The following is a 25,213-nucleotide window of genomic DNA, read 5'->3' on the forward strand; positions in this document are numbered from 1 at the left end:
ATATACAGTCAAAAGTGAATTTATTTCAATCTGCCAAAAACTAGAAGGAGGAAAAACAACATGAAACTCAGAATTAAATGAAACATGGTGAAACTGCTTTAACAAAAGATTGGAAACTCATCAAGAGGTCAATACATAGGATTGTATTGAGCCTTTCAGAGATATTTGCATACAGATCAATCATTACCTTTAACCAATATGCAGAGTTCCTAAGTATGACTCTGAATAATGCAGTTTTAGAATGCTGTTCAAGTGGGAAACTGTCAAGGAATAATAATTCATTCTCCTCCACAAAAATAAAGCCTTTTGTACATCCGGACTCTTTAAAAGATGTCACTTGTGTGAGAGGAAAAACACCTGGGGAGGAAATTCTTTTCTAGAGGGAAAAAAATAGAAAAGTAAATGGTTTTGAAACTCTTTTCTCCATACTGGTTTTCTGGTATTAGTACATTTTGTTAAGAAAATTCTTGTAGGTGAGAAATAATAGGCCTGGAAAGATTTTAGAAATCATCTACATCAGGAATAAATTATTCCTAGTTGTTTTGGACTATTATTTTTGGAAAGTTTAACACTGGTCACACTGCAAAAAACATTTCGGTAAGTTAGAGATGAAAGCAGTTGAAGGATACAGAGTTCTTGATTGCTCAATACAATGGAAGCACTGTCCACATTTTGCTTAAATACCTCAGGTAAAGAAAAGCTCAGGCAATCTTTGTCATTGTTACACAAGTCCCGGGATTATGAATCTTTCCCTTTTGCTTATCTAAAAACTGCTGCCCTGAATTTCTAGTCATACCCACTGGGCAAATTTTCTCATCCTAGGGCCTAGGCTCTCTTTAGATGTACTGTAGTTTTAGAATTCTCAACAAGACCATGTTAGCTGGGGAATTCTGGGAATTGAAGACACATATCTGGAGAACATCTCAATGTTCAGTCCAGTCACGCTCCATCTTCTTCAAAAAGGTCTTTCTTGTCTTCTATTTTGCTTCCCTTTAAATATCTTTCAAACATTCCAGAAAGGGCATGGTTTCTAGGGCTCTCACTGCTTTTTCTTCTCTGGATGAGTGTCGATTTCTCAGGATCAAATGCGATTTCTCAGGATCAAATGCAGCCTGATTAAGACTTTACATGTAATGGGCTGTGAGAATTCCATCAATGACCCCTTTTAGCCAACTGAGGTTAGAAATAAACCCTTCGAAAGCACAGAATCACAACACATAGGGGGCAAAAAAGCTCTAAATTCGGAATCTTTGAAACTCTAGCAATAATGCTCTCTGTTCATCCCTACCTCCTGGAGCCTGAGCCATGGTGCCTGTAAGCTGAGCTTATGAAACCAACTTCACAACAAGACTCTTCTTCCCTGGCCTCTTCTTTGTGGGAATAATTGCCTTGGAATATGTCAATATTTTAATATCTCGTGTCCTTTGCAATTTATAGTCCTTGCTCCATCTCCATTTCAGCACTGTGTATTTTTGTTGGCTTGCTTTCAGAGAGTTGACCATTCCAGAGCTGCACCCTACAGTGAAACCATGTTTTGATAATATGATAAGCAAAACAGAGAATACCAGAGGGTTCACCTATTATTATTACTGTGTTTCAATAATGCTCACACGATGCTAGTACTTGGCTGTGCATATCCTTGTGGAGGTCAAAGGGAGTCTCAGACATGTGTAGGCAAAACTTGAGGGAAGACGCTCCGAATTTAAAAAAAAAAAAGCAAAAGGAGTAAGGAAGGGATTTTGAATTAAGTTTATACTTGGTATAGATGACAGCAGGGAGTGCGTGTGGAGTGAGCTTGAAAATTCACTTCATTGCTTGAATACTTAGGCCCGGCTGTCAGTGCCAATCATAAGGTGTTTTCATATGGAAAATTCAAATCATGAAGCTGATGAGGTGATTTGGGGTCAGTCACTTTCACTCTGTCAATATCAGGATAAAATGGGGGAAAGGGGTTTTTGAAATAGCAGATAAAAATGTAACAAGTAAATGCATCAAAAATACTTGGTGGCAAGCCTAAGGTTGTGACTAGGATGGATGTTTGTGTTTTAGTTTCTCTGTGTCATTTTTTTAAAACAAAATCCATTAATTATATTCCATCGCAACATCAGCACATGACTTTTAAAATGTTCTGCATCAAATTCCATACACATTTTCATGTATATTTTTCCAATGTTTGCATGATATTACTGTGCAATATAATAAAGCATGCTGACATTTTTGCAACATATCCTTAATCTACTAATATAACTTTGTTTCAACTATTTTCCTTAAATAGGAAAAAAACACTTCTAGGATTATGGGTAAATTGCTTTATGTTATCGATGGGTATGTTTTTCATGGCTATATCCCCAGTGTTTAAAATGGATCAGAGTATTAAGAACTGTGGATTTCCAAAGCATGGGGCTGACTAAAAGACCATCCAACAGTAAAAGGAGAAAGCTAGACTGGATTTGCAACATGGAGCCTTTGACATATGTTGCTTGTCAACATTTGAACCAATCTTTTCAATAAAAGGATTAATAAAAAAAGATGTTTGAACAATATGGTCATTTTTTTCTATTTAGAATTTAATTTTCAGACCTTTCACCTATTTTCTTTTGCTTTGGCTTTTCTGAAAAGAGGCTCTAAAGCACAGCCCCGAGGCCAACGGGCCTCTTAAAAGTCTCACAAGATAGTCAAATAAAATAGAATGGGTTTTATCCCGGCCCCTAGCAGGAAAAACCTTGTTGGGAATTATGCAAGTCTAACCAGCTTTGTACAATGCATTCTGGCTTCAGTTGCTGTCAGGGTTGAACTCTTAAATTCAATCTAACCGGGGTGCATCTGAACGGCTATACCAGGAGGAGACAACTGGGGCGTCACTGCTCCTTGCCAGGACTCTCCGCACAACCTTTAGGCTCAAAAAGCAGAAACCAAACACGGCCGAGATTGCAATAGAAACTTGTGCTGTAATTCAACAAATGCAAGAACAGCACAAGGGGGGGGGGAAGCAAATGAACTTGGATTGAAGAAGAAGAAGAAAAAAACCTGACAAGACAAAAAGGGAGGTTGGGATCATGAGGTTAAGAAAGGGGAAGGGGGACAAGCGCACCTGCCAAAATGAATCCCCTTCCTCAATATGGCAAAAAAAGAGAGGATTTGGAGTGAGAGAAAACAGGGGGGGGCAGAGGAAAAAAACCTGTCTTTTTGTCCCAGACACAGACCCTCCTTCGTCTTAATCTGAGGTCTCAGAAAAAATGAACCAGGGTTAGGGTTAGGGAGGAAGAGCAATGCACAAACGCCTTGGTGGATCCCCAGATCCCTTGAAGAAGGTGTGGCGGTGGGGCTGGCGGTGAAGGCAGGGCTGTCCCTGTAATGGAATGAGCTCCCCAGGCCCAGCTACAGAGGCCAATGGCTAGCCGTGGTCACCAAAGGCTCCTGCCCAGGAAGGTGGAAGGACACCACCAAGCCAGGGGCTTCCCTCCTGGAGGACAAAAGGGCCGAAGCCGCTTGGAACCACTTCACTCGCCAGGAGGGTCTAGGATTTATTGAAGGCTGCCAACACAGCCCAGATCATCTCGGCGCCTGCTGCCTTGGCGGCCTCCACCTCAGGGTCCCTATCAATCAGATCCTTGGACCTATTCAAAGCCTCATCATACTTCTCATCCACCAGGCTGGTGAAGACATTCTCCAGGACGTCCAAGGCATGGGCCAGGACCAGCAGCGCCAAAGTCCTCCTGTCCATGCGGTGGGGGTCATTGACGCACCTGTCTAGGACGTTCTCCTGCAGCCGTTTCACCAGTCGCTGCTTCTCCGTGGTGTTGGTGACCGGGTGGGTGGTCATGTTGAAGAGGAAGTTCTGCTTCTCGGTGGTCAAGATGCCCTTCTCCACTAGATTCTTGGCAATCTGCTCACGGACGTTGCGCAGCTTGTACTGCAGCTTGAGGGGGGTTCCAGGTTTCACCTGTGAGCAGTTCAATCCAAGTCTGCACCATCTCGGCTGGCTCCGTGGCCTTTAGGTGGCATAGCATCTCATCCAGGAGGACGTCTCCAGTTGGGGCATCCAACTTCATGAGGACCTTTTGATCCAGCAGCCGTTTTTCCTCATGGACTGGGCCTCCAGCTGTATCCTCCCTCGCATGGTGAGCTCAGTGAGGATTCCCCCGCACAGTCCCGAGGAAATGCAGTCATTCCAGAAAGAGGTGTAGCCCTCTTTGTCCTTCAGACCCAAAAACAAGATCTCCTCCATGAGGGTGAGGCAGATGTCTTTGGAGTCTCCAGAGTCCTCTTCACCCACAGTCTGGTTGACCATGGCATCTTCTTCAGCCTCCACCCGCTTGTCTGTGTTCCTTCCAACTTCCACACGTTTTCCTCGATGGATCAAAGTTGCCATGGCTTCTCTGCTGGGTCTGTAAGCCCGCACTCCTGGCTCTGCCTTCCCAGCCTCTGCTCAGCCTCTGTCCTTGCCTTTCTCCGCCTGGGGCAGCGGCAGCCCCGGCTTCCTGGCTCACCTACGGGGAGGAAGGAGCCGAGAAGAAAAGCCCCAAAGGCTTCTCCCCCATCGCTTTCTGGTGCCCCCCTTCTTTTCTTTCCCCTTTTTATTATACTTGTTGTTTTTATACGTAAATCCTGCCTTGTGTATTTCTTATAAAGTGGTTTAGCCTAATAACCTTTAAAAATAATATATTGCTGTTTTGAATTCTTGTTTTGAACCACATGACATTTTTGTTGCTTTCCCAGGTATGCATACGTTTGAACTTTCTTTTTTCTTCTGTGCAGGAATTACTGAGGAAAATCACATTCTCGCTGAAGCGGCAAAGGGGAAGCAGCAAACAGAACATCTCCACTTCAACACTGCGAAGAAGGAAATAATCTACACATTGGCTACAGTTGAGAGGCAATTGTATCACAATCACAATCAACAAACTGGTGCTCTACACCAGTGTTTCTCAACTTGGCAGCCTGAAGACGTCTGGACTTTGACTCCCAGGTGAGGTGCATACATCTCAAGGGGGCCAAGGTTGAGAAACAGTGTTCTAGGTAATCACTAGTTCTTTTCATCCCATTTGTTGCTCTGTTCTAAGTCCAGAAGGAAAGGGAAACCAAGCCATCAGAGAACATGCTGTTTGGACGCCATCAAAGTTGACATCAGCCAGAGCATAGAAAAACTCAAAGAAGTAGTGCAAGATTGGAAGATGTGGAGAGGTGTGGCCTATAGAATTATCAAGAGTCGGACATGATTGAACAGATATCATCATCATCATCATCTCCAGAAATTGTAGCTCTTTTTTTCCAAAGAAGATCCACTGAGGGAAAGAGGATACGTGATAAATCTTTCCCATTTCAGCCTTCTTCCCTGTGACTGCTACTTGTTAGATGAAAGATTGTTCAACCAAGTTGCTTTATTACCACTTGTCAACTCTAACGTCGATTGAACCTCCATGTCACAGTTTATAAAATCACATAATGATTGTCATACATTTAACTCCATAATTCTGTGGGCTGCATAACTTAATGTAGTAGTACTGGGAAGTATTCTGACAAATGAAAAGAGATGAAGGGTAAATAATAAATAGCGCAAACAAAAAGGGCACAGCAAAATCATTAGCAAGGCCTTAACACAAAAGAAGCTTAATAAAGCCACAGCAAAGAAAGAGAGAAAGAAGGATACAATGGCTACGCTTCAAATGCACTAACACAATTCTAAAAAAAGTCGGCATAAATATGAATTTAATTTGTCTTCAGTTTAAGGGGCTACAAAACCTGAAAATACAATAAAATACAAAAGGAACAATACACAACATAAGGTAAAACAAAACTGACACGTGGAGGAAAGTCACAGAAAAATTCTGTTTCACCATAAACAGGAGCTCTCCCTAAACACCTGCAAACAACCTAGCCCCAAGGTTGGGGAAACAGCCCTGTTTATAAAAATTACCTGAAGGGAGGTAAAATTATTGAATTTGCAATTTTAATTTTCAATTATTACACATTACAATTTAAAATAAATTATCCAGGTCTCACAATGTAATCTGGAGTATGAAACTGCACATATGAATAGAGATTGCAGCGTTATCTATGAATCTCTACCTGGGTTCAATAATTTTTACTTATTTATTAGATTTTTATCCTGCCTTTATTATTTTTATCAATAACTCAAGGCAGTGAACATACACAATACTTCTTCTTCCTCCTACTTTCCCCACAACAACAACCCTGTGAGATGTGTTGGGCTGAGGTGAGTGACTGGCTCATGGTTACCCAGCAGCCTTTCATGCCTAAGGGGGGGACTAGAAGTCACAGTCTCCTGGTCTCTAGGCCAGCGCCTTAAACACTATACCAAACTGTTTATTCTGGGAGTTGAAGTCCACAAGTCATAAAAGGGCCAAGTTTGAAGACCCTTGGTCTAGTCCAGAGGTGTCAAACTCAATTTCATTGAGGGCCGCATCAGCATTGCGGTTGCCCTCAAGGGGCCGGGTGGGTATGGTCAGGGTGGGCATGGCCTACTGAGTGGGCATGGCTAGAGTGCGTATGGCCTACTGGGTGGGCATGGCCAGCTCTACATCGTTCACATCAAGGGTGCCTATGGGGGCCTGGGCAGGAGTGGGACAGATCTGAGGGTCTCTGGCAGGAGGAGGGTCTCTGGGCCAGGGCCAAGGCAGTGGGGGCCGTTCCCTCACTGTTTCCAGGATGGCTTCGCGGGCCACATGAAACCACTTCGCGGGCCGGATCCGGCCCCCGGGCCTTGTTTTTGACATGTCTGGTCTAGTCCCTTCCTACTTTCAATGTTCCTGAAACAGCTATAAGTCCCAGCAGTGACAACATTAGAGAATATTTCTTTTGTTTAAAGAAGAAGATGTGCCATTCACTGCAAGTACAATTAGAGAGGAGTAATTCTACGATGCGAATGAAAAATGCGGATTTATTCTGGAGTCTAGTCAAAATGGTGTCTTGTAACCAAAATAAGAACATATCTCAAAATGTGTGACACATGGCAAACTTCACAATTTGCAGATGGCTTGTTCATGCTCTTGTCTCACAGGTACTGCTGTGGCTGCTTCCTTGACAGCTTTGAAGCCTGCTGTGAGATTTTTTTATTATTATTATATGCTATCCTGACAGAAGTAGGTCTTCTCTGCTATCTATTACTTATGATAAAATGCTTGGAACAGTACAGGCTGAAAATAGCTATTCAGTCAGGGATCATTTTGCATGGATTGAAAGAAACAGATGAAGATTTATTTATTTTTCACATTTTTGAACAGTCCATCTCTTTTATGATTCTTTATGAATGCTGTCATACACAAGGTAGACTAGGGATCTTCAGACTTGGCACTTTTATGACTGGTGGACTTCAACTCCCAGAATTCCTCAGCCACCGTGTCTGGTGGAGGAATTCTGGGACTTGAAGTCCACAAGTCATAAAAGGGCCAAGTTTGAAGACCCCTATTTTGGAAAAAAAATGAAACAAAAAAAATACTTGTTTTATTCAGGGAAATAAGTTTGGCTCTTCAAAGCTTAGATTTGATTCCATATATATTCAGTTAAAATTCTGGCGCTGAATTGTCACTTTTTCATTTTTCATGGTTTTTTTTTTTCTTTCCCAATATTAAACCTGCAGAACAGTCTGGTTTCATGTGTTTGAAACAGCTGTACCAGCTAAATTTGACAGGTTATATTTGTTTAGTTCTTTTAAAAGCAAAATACATAGATTTCTTTATAAACAGGAAATCACTAATATTAATTCAAAAGACTGCATTCGTCCAGCCTTGTATTCAACTTCAAAGCTGCAAAAAGATGGAATTATTTTCATTTGAACTTAGATTATATTTTTCTTCAGTTCTTCTTCAATCTATTGCGTGGATTTCTTAACAAGCTCTTTTATAGATCCATTAAGAAAACATTTTCCAGGTCATTTTATTGTTGGTATTTCCCTTTTAATTTTGAAAACTTCAGCCAGATTCTTTTGTATATCCAGTAAAGTATCCTTTTCCAAATAAATTCTCTTGGGCTGTCATTTTGATTTTCAGTACTTCATCTGTCTTGCCAGATGAAATTTGATCTGCATCTTTCATTCCTTCATTAATATCTTTTAAACACAATCTGTTCACAGAAGCAGACACTACTGCTAACTGGTTTGCTACTGTAGTTACTAACTTCTGGATCCATTCTTCAAACGTCTCCTTTAATACTTCTGATTTTATAATATTGTACGTCATGTTGCAAATCCCAGTATTAACTGACATCATACATGTATCTGAATTGTTTTGGCATCATTATATCAGCATTAATATCATTCAAAACTATTATCTTCCTTTTGAATCTATGTTTCTGCATCTTTGACAAGAAGTAGCAGCTTGTTTAGTGATCTCTGGACTATTATCCACTATATCAGATTTCACACCACATGTAGTTAAAATTCTGGAGAAGGACACGTGTGGAACATATGTACTCTCCCAAGCCCTCGGTGTCTTTTGTGTCACTACCAGCTTTCGGGGGACCATGGGATTGAGGTCCAAAGTATTTGGATAGAATCAGGCGGAAGAACACTGTGCTTGAGATTTCCACGTAGTTATGTTGGCAAAGCCTAATGGAAATTATATTAGAAACTTTGTAGTAGAAGGAAACTGTGAAAGAGTTTATTTGAAGTGGGGAAGTGTGTGTGTGTGTGTGTGTGTGTTGTGTGTAAGTGACTTTATTGCCTCTGTAACCTCTAGAGACCTTAATGGGCTCAACATTTTTCACCATACAAGAGCTTATAAATCATATAATGTTTCCCATAAAAGTTGCCCTTTATAATTTACATGGCTCTTTTCATCAGCCTTGACAAGTCGTATGGAATTTCCCACTTAGAGGGAGTACTTCTCTGCCATATCACACAAGAAATTATCAGGCCAGCATACTGCAATTTGTAGTTCATAGGAAGTAGGAACTGTTCACAATCAGCAACCTCTCCAAACTATGTTGATCTCACATCCAAAAAGAAAAGTCCTGGTTCAGTCTTTTGATTAAATAGCTTCCAACATCCTGTTCAGTCTTTTGATTAAGTAGCTTCCAACATCCAATTCAATAGCAGTGTATAATCCCACAGGGTCCTTATAATCAAGTTTGTGCTGGGGAAAGCCAGTCACAGCAAACAGTTTAATTGCCAACTATAAAGTAAAATGATATTCCCAACTGGCTCGCCAGTTACTTTACAGAAGCCTTGTTAATTGAAAGAGCCAGAATTCATCTATTTTATTTTATCATGTCTGTAGCAAGAAAGTGACTGATTTTTCTAGAACTACCATAGTCTGCCAGTACAAATGTTTATATTCATCTGCTATAACTTTTAATGTCAAAGAATCCTAACTTTTCTTGGATATAGGAAGAATTCCTCCATTTGCCCTAGCCTAGCCAATAAAACTTTGCTATTTCCCCCCCCCCCACCTTGACTTACTAACATATTTTGATTTTTTTTCATTCTCTGGGCATCTTGCATGTGCATGACACAAAGGCTAATTAATTACTATCGAAATCTAGCTTGGCTTTATCATCTAGATTTGCAATTAAGACCAATTTCTAATTGATAAGTATGTTTGCAACTTGACAGAATTTTATATATTTACTGTATATATTATTGCAAAGGATTCTGTCAGGTAGTTATTTTCAAGACATGGAAGACACCAGAACTTCTTATACACAAATACAAAATGTGAATAGCAGGCATACTTTTAAAACAAAATGACTTCAGGCACATTCATGCATGTAGGAAGCATTTAACTAAGAATCACATGACTGGGAGGGCTGAACTGGGAATCATGAACATCTTTGAATAATGGTTAATGGCACCAAGCCGTCTCCTTTAGGAAAATAGACTACAGGGTAGAAATTTTATACCTGTACTGTAAAAGCTGTTGATCACCCCAAAGAACATCTGAACGTTGGTGATGAGCTTCACATATTATGCTATGTTCCCATTTGGTAAAGTACATGGACGTTGAATAAATCACAATGCTGGGAATATTCTTTAGGAAAAACCATAATGACCAAGGCATATGCTATGGTTTACAAAACACAGCACCTGGATTTTTATTATATGCGAAGTCAAAAGCAAACCACAAACACAGCCAAAAAGCAAGCACAAGCACAAATCCAGCCCAAAGAAATCCCTATTATTTTCCACTCTGGGTTTACTTCCTTCTCCCGAAATATTTTTGTTGAGCATGATGTTAGCAGCCCTAAAGAATATTCTAATATGGAGTTTATCTTCTTTCTTCCTCCATGCCGGGTACTTTTGCTCAAGGTCATTTACTCTTCTTTTCTTTTGACTGACAGTTCCCCATTCCTGTGCCTTAGGACTATTTCCCCAGTTATTACCATCAGTGATGGACACGATAAGTTTATTATAATTGATTTTTGTATGCTTAATTTTATTTGGGAATAGCTTGTTCCCAGTCAGAATGTGCTGTAAGCTCGAGCAATCAGAATGGCCTCATTGCTTTTTCTCTGGCATTCATTCCCCCATTGTCTTTTGTTGATCTGGTGGAGGGAGGGAAGATATGGAACTAAGTTGTCTACTGGAAGATTTCAAGAGCTTTGAATTACCTTTAAATCAGATGGAGGTGACCCCTTGGAATACAAGCTTAGTGCTATACAGGATGGTTTTCCCCATTGAAAAATAGACAAGTGCCATATAAATAAACTAAGTGCATCTGCAAACTTTCAAGCTAATGAGGCATGGATCCCTTAAAAGGAGAATTCAGGAAACAAGGAATATTTTAATTACTTTCATTTTTAGGTATTCTCATTGTTGTAGAAACAATAATGTCTTTTTCTTGCTGTGATTATGAAAACTCATTTGGTCCACTAGGACACTATTTCTCAACCTCAGCGATTTTAAAATGTGTGCAACTTCAAAGAAATTCCCCTAGCCAATTGTGATTGAGAAACTTGGATAATTTGATATTTAAATTTCTGGAAATTGTAGCCATAATGCACAGCCAAGTTATAATCTTATTGTAAATGGAAGAGCATAACTAAGACAAGGTCACGTGCACTATAACATGAATCAACAGAGGCCATTTCATTATGGAAAAGCCCAATATAAATGAAAGTGAAATTATTGTTTCAAGGTTGCTATAGCAACCTTCTAGACATAGCAACCCTCTAGACAGGAAAGGAGTGAAAACCTATGAACTGAATATCAATAGGAGTCATGTTAAAAATATATTACTGTAGAAATTTGTAATCAAAACAAAACATATATTAGGCTAAATTTGGATGTAATTATTTTTGGGACTTAAAATGTGTGAACCATGCTGTTGTGGCATATGACAAATTTTGATTAAAAGAACCATAGGACAGTGTCATGTGTATCCCATCTCGACAATACTGGCTGCTAGTTCATCTATGGAAATAAGATATCAATCTTTATTCCTAAAATAGTCTAGGACCAGATTATCTAAAGCTTTGCTCCATTGTGGTTATGTGAGTCCTAAGTCCCGAGTCCTATCTCAGAAATCACAAATAGACCACAACAACCACATAGAATCAGCAAATCAGCATAACACATAAACCAACCAAAGCCCTTCAAAACATTCTAAGCAAACTGAAAGATCCAGCAACCCCAGAAGAAAAATATGAGTCATCTACAACATGTAATGTAAGAACTGCAACAACCACTAGGTAGGACAAACAGGCAGAAGACTGGCAGAATGCATCCATGAACACCCACTGTTAGTCAAAAGGCATGACGAAAATTCTTTAATTTCACAACATATAGAATGATTTAACCATTGTTTCAATTGGGAAAATGTGACAATCCTAGACCAGGCCAAATCCAAAAATGCCAGGGAATTTCTAAAAGCCTGGCCCTCTGACAAATCAGCCATCAATAGACACATGGACATTAACAACATCTACAGACTATGCAAAAGAGACAATCAACCAGCCCAAAAAAGAAAAAGACTCCAGCACCTCTCCACCAATAATGAGCACTCAGATCAGCATAGATTAATCCAAGGTCACCTTCAGACCAACTAATTAGTAAAAAAAATAGATTACGTCTTCATCCTAGTTCCAAAGATATGCATGGATTAGTCTAAATTCTGTCATTTAAGATGAAATCTGTAGCTTCCTTAGGAAGAACAAGATCGGTCCAAATAACACAGTATGACCTGTCGTCAATTGCTTGTCTATTCACCTTGCACTATTTTCAAGTCGTATCTCTGAATATCCCCCTGAATTTTTTAGATGTTTTCCAGTATACTAGAAGCTCTCCCTTTGTTGAAAGCATTGAGGGATCTGGTAAAGAAATATCTTTAAAACAATAACCCAACAGGTCATGGGTTATATTATTATTTTTGTTATTGTTGTTGTTGTTGTTAATAATAATAATAATAATAATAATAATAATAATAATAATAATAATAATAATAGTAATAGTAATAGTAATAGTAATAATAATACAATCCTCCCCCTGCAAATATCAATACAATTTCAATAATATTGCATGTCAATAAATAGACAAAGAATAGATAAGATTAACAGTCTACTGATCCATTAAAATTAGTTGCACGAGTGAAGAAAATTAACCCAATTTGACACCAAATTCTAGAAAAGATCAGAACAGACAAGCAGATATATCAGAATAGAAGAGAAGAGAAGAGAAGAGAAGAGAAGAGAAGAGAAGAGAAGAGAAGAGAAGAGAAGAGAAGAGAAGAGAAGAGAAGAGAAGAGAATTATTTATTGGCCAAGTGTGGTCGGACACACAAAGAATTTGTCTCTGGTGCATAAGCTCATAGAGTACATATAAACAGCAAGTAATAGGTCATAGGACATAGTTACATAGTTACAATCATTAATCATAAGTTACAAATAACAATTGATAAATCATAAGAAACCAGTAGGAGAAGACAGTAGGAAAGATGAGAAATGAGTCAGTGCTGTGGGAATTACGTATTCAGCAGAGTGATGGCACAGGGGGAAAAACTATCTTTATGTCTGGTTGTTTTGGCATGCAATGCTCTATAGCAGCGTTCTGAGGGAAGAAGTTGAAACAATTGATGTCCAGGATGTGAGGGGCCTGTAGATATTTTCTCAGCCTTCCTTCTGCTTCATGCAGTATTCAGATCCTCAGTGGAAGGCAGGCTGCTTGTGATTGGTTTTTTTTTTCTGAAGTCCTAACTAACCATTGAAGTCTGTACCTGTCCTGTTTGGTTACTTTGTCAAATTAGGCAGTTATTCAGGTATAAATGACAGACTCAATAATTCCTCTGTAGAACTGTATCAGCAGATCCTTGGGCAGCTGAGATCAATTGACCTGGAAAGACAGGTGATTTATCTACGAAACTTTGCATAAAAGATGGGCAAGAACAAAGACAAAGAATTAATGGGGAAAGAAAATATAACAAGATATCCACAAAGAGGAAGAAGAACTACATGTGAAAAAAGAATCCAACATCACCACTATGTATCAAGGTATGACCACTTCATTACAGGCAGATGTTTTGGAAAGTCAAGTTAAACGGGCCCTAGAAAATATTTCTAACCACATTAACGTATTATACAGTATTCAATTTGGGGGAATAATATGTGTGTTTGTCTTGATTTTTTTTCTTTTTTTTTCAATGTACTTTTTAAATGTCTTGATTGTTTTGTGTTTGGTGTGTGGTTTTTTTTTTTGAGTTTTGTATTTTAATTTCCTTTTGAATAAAATAAAAAATAGCATAAGAAAAAGAAAGAAAGTATTTCTAACCACAAATTTCCAGGAGTTGATGAAAAACCAGCAGAAGAAACAATGTGGTTAAAATATTGCTTGCAGTATGAAGGTAGAAATAGAAAAAATTACAATAGGCAGAGTTCTTGAAAACTCCAATATAAAAAAAGAGAGAGAGAGAGAGAGGCTAGGCTAAAGAATGCTGAAGTTACCAAAAAACTGCACTTATTTTACATATAAGGAAGCTAATGCCTGAGACTTTGCAGCCCAGATTTCAACAATACATAGAGTGCAAAGGCAGAGATTTTTCATTCTGGACCATGCTGCAAGCATCCACTGGATAATGGAAAAGACACAACCCTTTTGCCTATTTGGATCATCTTAAAGTGGGAATACCTGGGTGCACCGGACCACTGTATCTGCATATTGGAACATTTATATACTGACTAGGAAGCACAACAGTTAGACTGGAACATGGAGTAACTAATGGATTTAAAATTGGGAAAATATTGCATCAAAATTTTAGAGTGCCATCCTTTATAGTCAAGTTCCATGCAGAACATATTATGAATAAAGGTACATTGGGGGGGGGGAACAAAAGTTGGAGTTAGAATTACTGATGGCACCACTTTAGTAGCTGAAGGTATGGAAGAATGAACCAATATTTTGTTGAAGGTGGAAAGAAATGACTACAAAATCTGTTGCTTAATATAAATTAAAATTATGCCAAGTGATAACATGAACCCAATGCAAATGTGTATAGAAGAAGTTGCATTAACAGCTGGCTATCTTCCTAAGCTCCAAATTCACAAGGGATTGACTCTATCCATGAAGCAGAGAGGTGTCTGCTACTTGGGAGAAAGACGACAAATCTAGACATAATATTAAAGTGCAGAGACATCACACTGACAACTAAGATACATATAGTCAGAGATTTCCCACTTATACGGTTGTGAAAGCTAGAACGTCAAAAAGGCTGAATGAAGAAAAATTGATCCCTTTGAATTGCAGTGCTGGAGAAAATTATTGAGAGTACGTTGGACATCAAGAACAAATCATTCAATACCAGATGAAGTGCATCAAGACACCTCAAAAGAAGCATGACCAATGAAGCTTAAATATTTTGAAGGAAACCCTGCTTATTGTGTGTGGGTGGGGTGGGAATTAAAGAAAGGGGGGCCATCAAGACTCTCTTTGCATGAGCATATAAGGTCTCAAGGAAGCATTATTGACAAATAATGCTGGCAAATGATCATGAAGAGTTGGAAGTATTTAAATGAATGAGAAAGACGTTCCAATATTATTTTTCCCCATCAATCTTTTTGTAATGTAAACACCACTAGAAATATGTGACTATCAGTCTGAAACATGGCAAGTTTCATCCTCTTAGTAGGAAAATTCTTTTCTAGTTGCTGCAATGTCAATTATTCACATTTTATTCTTTGTAACCAAAGTTAAGTCTGGCTCATTTTGGACTAAATGTTTATCAGTTTGTATTTGGAAGTCCCCTGGGATCTTAAGCCTTTTGTTCACAACTACATTGTCAATATTGTGAGTCCACCAATTCTTTGCTACTGGCAAGTTGTAATTCTTACTAAGATTCCAATGAATGAAGATGGCTGTTATATCTTCGGTTCTTTAGGCATTAAGCGAGACGAGGTGTTGAAACAGCAAACAAGTTTATTAACTCAGAACAGAAGCAAGTTTATGGCTGTTGCGCAGCTATTTATACAGTTGGCCTCTAGGCAGTGACCAATAGGTTTAAAGTAGCAGTTTCCCGCCCCAAACCTAATTATCAGCCTGGAGATAGCAAGTCTGGCTCAGTAACAGCAACTGTTACATAACATAGAAAAAGTAGGTCAGACATTAAACAAGTGATCAGACATTAAGCAAGTGATTTTACACAGAAATGGCCAATACATTACAGTGGCCATTTCATGGTGTCTTTCCAAATTCTCATAGCACTCTCTCATACAGTCTGGTCATAGCTGGTCTTCATAGGGAATGCTCATAAAATCATAGAGAGCGCACCCAGAGAGTGCTAATAACCAGATGACTACAAAGGAATCCATTTGCCCCCATACACACACACCACCACCACCACCATCCAGTCAGAACTAAAGAAGATTCTTGGATGAGAAGTGAAATGTCTTCCTCAAGGAAAAAATATAGTCCAATTGCCTTTTGAAAAAGCACCTTCGAGACAACTGAATGGATAACATCATCATCCTCACTGAAGAAATGGAATAGCTCAGATGCTGATAGCTTTAATTGTATTTCCTATGTTAAGCGTGACATCAGGATTTTCCTTATCCTTACCCTTCTTTTGTATTCCTTACACCGGTTTTAACTTCCATATGTCTAGTGTTATTTCCTTGTAAGATACCCCAATATGATATTACTGTATTATTTTTTCAGAGATCACTTAATTGATCCTGGGATTTCTAGTATTCCTAAAGTTGGAGATGAAATGATGATCCTTTTCATATGAACTTGTCAAGTTCAATAAATCATGCAACATTTTATGTCATAGGAGACCTGGCAAGGAAAATGGATGATATATTTTAGCACTCTCTCTCTCCCTCTCTCTCTCCTTCCACTATGTTTGCTTTTTCACTCATTTAATTAGAAAAGTGTGTCCACTCTCTCTAGCCCACCATTTTGGAATTCTTTTTTTATCCCCCTCCCCATTTGTCTGTAACTTATTCTTCTATTATACTGCATAAAATGTATGTTTTGCTGCAGGTATTCTGTCACACTGATAATAGAATCCCATGCTTAGTAGCACAGTTTTCAATGCAGATATATATAAAATATCCTTTTTATTAAGGGGAGGCCAAAATTAAACCCAGAACTCTTCAAGTTCAAATTAAGTAATAAAAGAAACCTTTTTCAAAATTTCTCTCTTTCTGTCTCTAATGATAGATGATAGATGATAGATAGATAGATAAATAGATAGATAGATAGATAGATAGATAGATAGATAGATAGATAGATAGATAGATAGATAGATAGTGTTAAATGCTTGTTAACTATTTAGATTACCTTGCTAGGCCCCAAACATGGGACAAATCTTTATTTCCTGTTTCAGCAATCTAAATTTTTTTTACATAGATAGATACAGGGCTTTTTTTGTCATAGAACACTCAGAACGGAGTTCCGGCACCTTTTTTGGATGGAACCTTATAGGGTAGGCAAGGTGGGTTGTATGACATGTGTGAGTTCTGGCACCTTTTTCTTTTACAAAAAAAAGCACTGAATAGATAGATAGATAGATAGATAGATAGATAGATAGATAGATAGATAGATAGATAGATAGATGATAGATAGATAGATAGATTATAGATAGACAAACAAACAGATAGAGATACATATATAACATGTGTGTGTGTATCATACAAATATTTTTATTTTTTTATTTTAATTCCATTTATATCCCGCCCTTCTCCGAAGACTCAGGGCGGCTTACAAGCTTAGCAGTAGCCTTCATTCTATGTATATGCCTGCTTATTAGGGCTTTCACACACACCCCAAGCGGCATTATTCCAAAGTCAGCTTATTGCCCCCAACAATCTGGGTCCTCATTTTACCTACCTCGGAAGGATGGAAGGCTGAGTCAACCTTGAGCCTGGTGGGATGCGAACCTGCACTAATTGCATGCAGCTGGTGTTACTTAAGGAGGCATTAGCCCACTGCTCCACCAAGGCTAATATGGGAATGTTATTGATGCAGATCAAATAGCTGTAGCATTTTTGAATATCAAAGTGCTCCTTCTTAAAATAAATTATTAGCACACTGATTTAATCGACTGATGTAAAACTTCCTGCATTCTAAATGCTGACAAAGAGACCCTTCCCCACTAGATCCAAAAAATGATGAAAGCATAGACAGAAGACAAAGGGCCTTGTCTGTGGCCACACAGACTTGGTGGAAATGGAACTCTTATCACAGCTTGATTGGTATCTTCTGCCACTTGACCCATACAGACATTATATTGGTTTTTTAAAAAATGATTGCAAGATCTTTTTTTAAGTTCTGTCCTCCAAGATGTCAAATATTGACATCACTGTTTGAAAGGAGTTTACACTACACAGTATGGATATGTGTACCAGGAAATAGCTGAACATTTGCTGATTTTTACAGGAATCCAAATTAAGGGATTTGAGCTTTGGATTTGAAATCAACATGCACGCAGAAGCCTTCTTACCACAGGCAACCAACATTGTGCACATATAGTATGCGCGCACAAGCATGCAGGCATACATACATATATGTGATTCCCCCCCCTCCACCCAAATAAGCTTTCTTTGGTTCCGTCTGGTTGCTAAGTAGCATCCAATCAGAGCTTACATTAGATCTGCACTCGGAACGACTTCAACTTTTGTATTTTTAAGGTTTTAAGAATACATTAGCATTTATTTGCTTCTGAATGGTACAATCTCCTGCCATTGATTTTTTCCTGTGCAAGTTTTATTCAGTTTCTGTTTTATCACTTGCATCTCTGTTTCAATATATTTTAATGGCTTAATTAGATACATTACATTAGCTTTTAACTATCATACATAAGCATCAGAAACCATTACATTACAAATACAGGTGTAATCAAGCAGGGCACGAAATCCAGCGTGCCCATGTTTATGATTTTCCCCTCCCATCTAGAACTAAACCATCTGACAGGTGACTAATAACGCACTATTCTAAGTTAAAAATGTCCTTTGTCCTTTGCCAGAAACTCTTTTAAGACAGACCTTGCCAATCTAGGCTTGGAATTTGATGAATTGCAGTACATCTCTGGGTGGGTATTAGCTTGTGGAAGGCTGCTTTACGCCCTCTTCACAAGAAGAATGTTGCTTTTAGACATGTTCCAGCATCTGTTAGACATGGTGAGCTTCCATTCCTGTGAGCTTTTAGACATGGTGAACTACCGAGTAGATAAATAGATACCACTTTGCTGGGAAGGTAAGTGTTCCATGCGCCTTGGGCCATTGTTGTCCGAAGACATTTTCTGTGGTCATATCACTAGCATGATCATATGACCACAGAAAATGTCTTCGGACAACTATGGGTCCCACGGCTAAAGAAACAGAGATGAGCACCGAGCCCTAGAGTCAGACACAACTGGACAGAGAAACTTTTACCTTTAGATGAGAAATGATAGTCAGTTTGGTATAGTGGCTAAGGCACCAGGCTAGAAAGCGGGAGACCACGAGTTCAAACCTCGTCTTAGCCATGAAAGCCAGCTGGGTGGTTTTGAGCCAGTCACTCTGTCTCAGGCCAACCCACTTCACAGATTGTGTTGTGGGGAAAATATGAACCTGTGTGGGATATATTTGCCACCTTGAGCTATTTGTAAAAATAATAAAGATGGGATACAAATAAATAAATAAAAGGAAAAATAAATTTAAAAGATGAGCGAAAGCATGGAATGTCTCTGAAAGGCAAAAATGTTACTTGCTGAATTTCCAAAAATCAACCTTCAACTTTCTAATCTTCTGGAATTTGTTGTTTGCTTTCAAGTATTGCTAAATTTTGCTAAACTGGAGGATGAGAAGTAAAAACTGAAAGACAGAAAAGGAACTAGAGGTGAATCTGAGAAGAGATAGGGCAAGAGTCTGGGAAGGTACTCAATTGGGCATTGCAACTTAAGCTACTGTATTTTCCTTCCATGTTTCTGAAACCACTTTTAAAAATTACAGACCAGAAAGAATTGGCAATATGGCCACCTTGGTGCTTAGTCCAGACTACAGCAACCAAAAGCTCTGATTGTCACTACTTCTTTTTTTTTTTTCAACTCAGGGCAGAGAAACTTCATTGGCTACTCCGAATGGGCAGTGTTGCTCATGCCTTCTCCTTTTAGGGATTGTTGCCTTTTTCTTAGCCTGGGTCTCTCCTTTGCTTTCCCAGATGTTTGCACATATAAGTGCCTTCACACCTCTTTCCTACATTCTACCATTTGAGGCAACACAGCTCCTTTAAATCCCTCCCCTTTTATTGGTATCATTGGTGCTCTACGGCTAAAATAGTCGAAGGAAAGAGGAGCTGCTTGTTCTTAGACACCTTAGGACAAAAGATAGATAGCGGGGGATGCATTTGAGATGTCCTAGGATAAGTAGGAAGAAGTCAACTGTCTCTGAATTCCAACAGTGATGTGCGGCTTATATTTAAGACAAGCAGAAACTGCAGATCTGAAAGAGCCTTGGTGGCGCAGTGGGCTAATGCCTCCTTAAGTAACACCAGCTGCCTGCAATTAGTGCAGGTTCGAGTCCCACCAGGCTCAAGGTTGACTCAGCCTTCCATCCTTCCGAGGTAGGTAAAATGAGGACCCAGATTGTTTGGGGCAATTAAGCTGACTTTGTAATAATGCCGCTTGGGGGGGTGTGTGAAAGCCCTAATAAGCAGGCATATACATAGAATGAAGGCTACTGCTAAGCTTGTAAGCCGCCCTGAGTCTTCGGAGAAGGGCGGGATATAAATGGAATTAAAAAAAAAATACTTGCTTACCTTTGTCAGCAGGTTTATTGCAGCTACAGTGTAGTTTATGTGTACATCAATACTTTTCTCCCCCCCCACACACACACCCCTTGCTTTAAAATAATGTGTGAAGAAGCCCCTGTTATTTTGGCACTTGGTGAAGTCATGAATCAAGCAGCAGTAGCACAATTATTGCAATACTAGATTTAACTTTAATCCTATTTATTTGTGAGAAACAGAATGTAATCCTTTTAAAACTTACCAGAGAACAGCTGCATTCAGTTCCAGACTGTAATTTTTAGGACTCTTCTGTAAATAACATAGTGACTTCTCTGATGTCTTTCCAAGTGCCATATGAAAGTCAGGAATAATGTGAGCAAAACTAAGTCTTTAGTGGATATAAAATACCATATAATGAAGTTCCACTTCAACTTCCACAGTTGGTTTGCATAATGATAGATCTACTTGGCTGTCAATTATTCCATAAAATGGCTGCTTGTCCCAAAGTTATGACCTAATGCTCTGCTTTATAGCAGTGAAAGATTATTAGGCCTTATTATCAGAGGCCTTCACAGTAAGCCAGAATAAAGCACCTATTCCTGTGTTATGTGTGATATCAGAATACAAGCACAAAAGGAGCAGAGTTTGTGCCACAAAGTTGTAGTACAGGGTTTCACTATTTCCTTCCTCTTGCCCCCCACTCACCCCAATCCCTTTGGTCTTGACTCTAGTGTAGGAATTTGTAACTTTGGGGAAGCAATGTTGTATTTTTGAGGTCATGCCAGGAATAGGTCTCCATAACGGCCACATCCAAGACAAAATAGAAACTAATTTATTTATTTATTTATTTATTAATTTAATTTGTATACCGCCCTTCTCCCTAGGGACTCAGAGCGGTGAACAGGGCAATACATAAAAACTAGATACAAAAATTAAAATTATTAAAACATGATTAAACAATGCCCATAAATTAATACAAATTTAAAATTAAAGTCATTTATAAAAATCCCACCCCGTCCCATCAGGCCAGGCCAGCTTGTTTAAAGAGATAAGTTTTAAGATCGCGCCGGAAGGAGCGGAGATCGGGCGCCATCCGGAGCTCAACCGGAAGATGGTTCCATAAATCCGGTGCACCCACAGAGAACGCTCTCCCCCTGGGGGCCACCAGTCGGCATTCTTTGACCGGTGGCACCCTGAGGAGGCCCTCTCTGTGGGAGCGTACTGGGCGGAGGGAAGTTGACGCCGGCTGCAGGTGCTCCCCAAGGTATTCTGGACCCATGCCATGAAGGGCTTTGTAGGTCATTACCAACACCTTGAACCTCACCCGGAAGACAACTGGTAACCAATGCAGCTCGCGGAGTAAAGGTGTGACATGGGAGTATCGGGAGACTCCCAGTACAACTCTCGCGGCTGCATTCTGTACCAGTTGGTACAGAATTGATCTTACAAACTAATTGATCTTACAAACTAATTAAAATAATTATTCTTCATATTTTTCTTTAAACATTACCATCCCTCCTATTGAAACTTGCAATTCAGCGATAATTTTCTCAACAGTTCTCAGAGCCACATCGAAAGTTCCCCCCCCTTGGGGTGAGGATAGAAGGTATATCTCTAATTATATAATTACTTTTTCATCACCATTTGTGGGAACGGCCAGAATTTGGTCTCTCAAGAATTTGGTTTCTCACCCTTCAGCCTTTCCAGACCCCCCTAATGGGCCTCTCTGTTGGTTTCAGTGAGAGCACACTCTCCTGGCTTACGGGAAGGCTGGCATGTGGGAGGTTTGGGAAACGCTATGATAAAGCCTTCACATACATCTTATGGTACCTTGTTTTTGTGTGATCTCATAGGCACCTGAGTAATCCAATTATTTCTATGTATCCTATTTTGTATGAGACTGATGTAGTTTTTTGTAATATTGGAGGTGAATAAAAGTTCAGCGGGCAGTGCTCACGGGAGTTCTTTTTGGAGACGAGGCTGCCTGGCTGGTTCAGGACAACTCTATCGACCCGGGTCTGAATTCTTTTCCCTTCACCATTGAAACTGTGAATGGGGTAGTTGCTGAAGGAGTATTGCCTCTACTTCTAATCCTGAAACATATTTCAAAGACAAATTACTCAAGTAATTATAAGACTTCACTTATATGTGAGAATTATGGCTGGCATCTTTGAAAAAAAATCACTCGGAGCTTTCTTTGCATACCTTGAAACCATAATAGAGTGCACCAATATTCTAAATTGATTGGGTAAAAGCCACATGTCAGGCTGAGTAAAAGAAACCAATTCCAGTGTGAAATGTAGGGGGATATTCAAACTGGGAAATTTGGAGTTTTAACATAGGAGCAAAGAGTCAAGACTTTGGGCTGACTATGTCATCACCTCCAGATTTACTCAGTGAAATTGGCGTTTTGCTTCGGCTAAGTAAACGAGTACATTTCGGTCTCTCTGTGTATGAACGTGTGTCTGACACCTAATACTGAAATTTGTCTAAATGTTTCACCCATGCCCATTGCAGCTGTGCAGAGACTCTGATTAAAAAAAACAACCTGTGATTTTCAACATCTGTGATTGCACATACTGTATGTAGCACCTTAACAGTGTCTTTTTCCAGGATTGCATGTCAACTGTGGAGGGTACCTGAGTGAACTGAGGGAAAGGAACAGCTGCTTTACAGTGTTCCCCACAGGTGCTACAGATGCACCCATATATTCTCCAAAACACATTTTAGCCTTTGAATCTGGCCTAAAGTCCATTTAATTTTCTTGGTACTAATACAAAGATAGTTTGATATAGTCTTCTTTTGGGCTTGATTTTTGCAGTTCTTTCTCACAGGTAGATCGGCTTTCCCATTACCTGTATGTGCTCTTATCCCCTTTGGGTATTACATTTTAGGATTTTCCCCAACTTTTAAATTTACCAGCAAGAATGACCTTACTACCAATTCTCCCCAGTGCCAGCATCGGTCTTAGGACCTTCTCACCATGTCAAAGTGATAATCCGCTCAGATAAGAAACTCAGAAATTAGTTATGCATCCATCTTCTACACGGTTCACTTAATCTTTACTCTGTAGTGAGAATGACATCTAGTGGTAAAATCAGACAGTCCCCAAAGGATAGTTAGATAGCTATGACATTGCTATGATGTTCCTTAAAGCTGATTGAGGGTGATTATGTGCCATTAAGTCAGTGTGAACTTTTAGTGACCTCACTGATTGATTTTCTGCAGGATGATCTGTCCCCCAACTACAAGTTTGGGGACAGATCTTGCAATGGTATATCCATTTGCAATCCACTTCACCATACAATCTTTAATCTATTTATCCTCTTTTTTAAACCTTAGAAACAATTTATACATTTTAGCTGTTATACGATCATCAAATATACTCTATTTCAAATTCGAATTCTTCTCAATTCCAATTAGTCTGGTTTCCAAATTATGTATTGGGAATGCTCTACTAGCTTTCACAACCATCCTACTGTATCTCTTTTCTATCATTAACCAAGATACAATATGCTCTGATCATAACACTAATCTTGAATAGCTTCAAACCATGATTAATCATGATTTGCACTTTGTTTCACAAAGCCACTTGCCCTCCCTAAAAAATAATTATTAAAAAAAATAACAGAAATTCACATGCAATATTGAATTTGAACATGCTAACTACTTGTTATCCTACCAAACTACAAAAACAACCATTTCCACATTGACAAGAAATCCAGGTTGTGCAATTATGGAATAGCATGTCATGTGAACCTAGCCATTTTACTATGTGATTCATGATTTATGGCTTAATGCTTATCAGACACTCAATATAGCCCATATGGTAAATATTGGCAAAACGTGGGTCATTATCATCACTGAACCCAGTCAATGAATGCACCCACCGATAGCTTAGACAAAAAAAAACTTTTGTATGGCAAATGAATTTAATAGAAATGTGCTGTGTTTCCTTTTGATTCAGAAATAGAGATGTAGTTTGTTCAAGCTGGGGTACATTGCACAGCACATAGCATGTATGATTCTCCCTTCAGTATAGCCCTAAAAGTATTGACCCAAGCAAATAACTGAAATAATGAGAAACATAATTATCTTTTCTCTAACATCCCCTTTTCAGCATGCATTGTTTCTCATATTCTGAAGAAATAGTTGTAACCAAACAGGAAATTAGAAGTTAGGAGTGAACCATTGTTTACCACTGTGTAAGCAGAGTTTAATTCTCTATTCACCCCAAGTTATCTTTAGACAGATCTTTTATTACCAAAAGTATTTTTAAAGTATTTTGTGATAATTGGTTTTGTGATTTTATTTATGATCCTCTTTTTCCTGCAGTGGATAAGGTAGCTTGTTGTGCATCTTCACCGTTGTTTGTTTAATTTTCTGGAAAATGTCCTGCATATTACTTTGTAATATCTAGGACAGCAATCCCCAACCTTTGTGGCTTGGCAGCCTGGCAGGCTGGTGGTGGAGAGGGGATAGTTCCTTGTGAGTGGTAAGTGGGGCTTATTTGAGCAACTCCATTTGTATGAGCAGCAGGCACACATGCCCGCAGCTCACACAAAGGTTTTGTGAGTTTTGTGTGAGTTTTGTGAGCAAGTGCAAGCTGTCACCGCTTGCACGAGTGAGGCTTTGAGTGTGAGCACAAGCTGCTTCTGCTACTGTGAGGGGATTTTTGCACACAAATGCACATGAGCACAAAAATTGTTCACGTGAGGAGAACTGCGTTCACATGCACGCGCTCACCTATCACCTGTGCGGCCTGGTTCCAAACAGGCCATGGCCTGGTAGTGGGCTGCAGCCTGGTGATTGGGGACCCTGATCAAGGCCATAATGTGGTTTAGTTTAACATATATGTGAACATAGTCATTGTGATTTATTCAGTAAAATAAGTTCAGCACAGTCTAGGTTGTTCTGTTTTAAATGACTCAAACTCCCCCCCCCACTAACTGCATATATTCCCCCTCCCACAATTCCAATCATCCAGTCATCCTTATGTCTCTGTTTTGGGCCCAGTGCTCTTCAACATCTTCACCAATGATTTGGATAAGGGGATAGATGGGG

At 39.2% G+C, this 25,213-nt stretch overlaps 1 long non-coding RNA gene and 1 pseudogene across 2 annotated transcripts in view; both read right to left on the reverse strand.

Moving 5' to 3' along the window:
• LOC308662277 overlaps window positions 1–25,213 on the reverse strand; it is a 907,910-nt gene that overhangs the window by 497,150 nt on the left and 385,547 nt on the right. The gene's annotated exons all lie outside the window — the stretch shown is intronic.
• Window positions 3,518–4,375, reverse strand: LOC308664124 (Golgi phosphoprotein 3-like; annotated as a pseudogene). The gene has a single exon. The product of its transcript is annotated as a Golgi phosphoprotein 3-like (transcript).

This window comes from Vipera berus (assembly GCF_964194415.1).
Source record: "Vipera berus genome assembly, chromosome: 2".
NCBI lineage: Eukaryota > Metazoa > Chordata > Lepidosauria > Squamata > Viperidae > Vipera > Vipera berus.